Source organism: Halyomorpha halys, unplaced genomic scaffold (genome assembly GCF_000696795.3).
Source record: "Halyomorpha halys isolate HHAL.00 unplaced genomic scaffold, Hhal_1.1 Scaffold174.1, whole genome shotgun sequence".
NCBI lineage: Eukaryota > Metazoa > Arthropoda > Insecta > Hemiptera > Pentatomidae > Halyomorpha > Halyomorpha halys.
Genome location: NW_027107482.1, coordinates 498,667 through 500,917, shown reverse-complemented (window position 1 = coordinate 500,917; position 2,251 = coordinate 498,667). Strand labels below are relative to the sequence as shown.

Sequence of the window (2,251 nt, the reverse complement as noted above, 5' to 3'; positions counted from 1 at the left end):
ATATGGGATTGGATATTTTGGGATACAATTAATGGGTTATTATTAACAGCGAGCACACATGTGTCATCGGCATACGTGGTGAGGATAGTGTTAGGATGTATAGATGGTGTAGAGGATGGGACCAAGGATACTACCTTGAGGAACACCAGCGGACTGAGAATAGAGGAATGAATAGCAATGGTTCCTATTGTGGTTTACTTGGAAAAATCTATCAATGAGAAAGGAACGAATGATGAGAAAGTATGTAGGAGGTAGAAATTTACGAGTTTGTAAAGCAGTCCCGGGTGCCTGACTCGATCAAAACATATGAATATAAATTTGGAAAATGAAAATTTGTCCGAACAACTATAAATCAATTTATTTTAACATATTTCATGTAAACTATTACTCCTACGAAGATGAACATCATAAACTACTTTATAACTCACTAAACTAGCTTTAATTTGAGGGTTAATAGACATCTGTACGTCAAATGGTTTTTGAAATATAAATTTTTCAAAATAAATTCACCAACTACTGATCTTTTAGTACATCCCATACAACATTTTTATGAAATGTTGCTTTTTAAAAATATACCTCGAAAACTATTTAACATAAATAATTTTAATTATATTATTTCAAAAAATTTTTGAGACAAGGTAATATTTATTAAATAAATCAATTATATAGCCAAATCAGTCTCAACACTTTATTTATTCATTTGTCCAACGTTTCGGCCTTTCTAGCCATCTTCAGGGACATCTTCAATATAAAAATCCTTACTCACATTAATTTATATTTTCTATTTGCAGGCTATTCTGCCCAGGTCAATTTCTTTATTTAAAGTTAAAACCTCTTTATTTAAATTTTAAAACCATTCATATATTTTTTCTATAAGATTGTCCACAGTATAAAACACCACACCATATAAAACACCTGGGCAGAATAGCCTGCAAATAGAAAATATAAATTAATGTAAGTAAGGATTTTTATATTGAAGATGTTCCCTGAAGATGGCTAGAAAGGCCGAAACGTTGGACAAATGAATAAATAAAGTGTTGAGACTGATTTGGATATATAATTGATTTATTTAATAAATAATTTTATTAGGGCTCATATTTTAGCAAATTTACTCTTCTTTAAATGACGTTCTCTTAGGTTTTCTTGTGTTGTTCCTACTTTTTAAGGTATAGAGGTCAGAATGAAAAATTACCCCTACCTATACTTGGCAGACTCATCAATTTTTACTAGTAATTATACGTAGTTTTCATTAAAGTAATCAAAAATTGGGGTGAGATAACTGCCTTTTTTCTCCTCTTGGGCTCTCGTACTATCAGAGGAACATATTTTGCTTGACGATGTGTTAAGTCGCTTATCTGTAGCTAAATACAGTGGTCCAAGCTTGTTGCAATGGCTCATAAACAGTCGAAATGTTCCAAAATGGCCGCACTAGCACTTATTGAGGGTAGATAGGGTTTAGTTATTTTAATTTATTATGCGAGCCCACTAATTAGCAACAACTCATATCGCACTTAAAGACCAGAAACGCAGAAAAGGTCTGGTTTCGAACTGTAATAACGGTTAAAACTCAAAATGTTCAATAAATAAAACCAAACGAACACAGACAGGGCTGGTTACAAACGATCATGGCCACCTCATCATGATCATGGGCGTTGCTAGGCGACCTCTTAGCAACGGTTATTAGCCCTTAGCAACTGTCTCTATTACTTAATTATAACAACACAAATATAAATACACATTTTTATTCTCAAATAGCTAAATCCAATTAAAATAATATAAATGAAAATAAATGTAATTAAATTAAACATTAATACTAATTAAATACTATTTACAATAAAACACAAATTAATTATAAACAATAAGGAAGAATAAAATAAAGGTTAATAAAAAAAGAAAATACTGAACAAAGTAAGACACTCACCTCACTGAACGGAGGTAGGGTAAAGACTACACTGAAGGCGGATAGAGGAGTGGGGGAATTGGCAGTTTTTTTTTCTTAACTTACCCATTGCAACGTTTACTAGACAAACGGTCTAAATTGCCAATCCATTACAAAAGACTGATCTACATGACTATTATAAGGCCTATCAGGACAAACAGAGTTGAGCTTTGGGGCTCCACTAAACCATCAAATTCCTCCAGAATCCAATCCTTACAGTCCAAAATCCTTTGTAAAATCCTTAATGCTCCTTACTTTGTCACAAATCAAGTCATCCATCAGGACCTCAATATTCCATATGTTGCCGATTTG

At 32.4% G+C, this 2,251-nt stretch overlaps 1 protein-coding gene across 2 annotated transcripts in view; it reads right to left on the bottom strand.

The window, feature by feature from the left end:
- Nucleotides 1-2,251, bottom strand: part of LOC106679058 (uncharacterized) — a 73,040-nt gene that overhangs the window by 13,985 nt on the left and 56,804 nt on the right. The gene's annotated exons all lie outside the window — the stretch shown is intronic.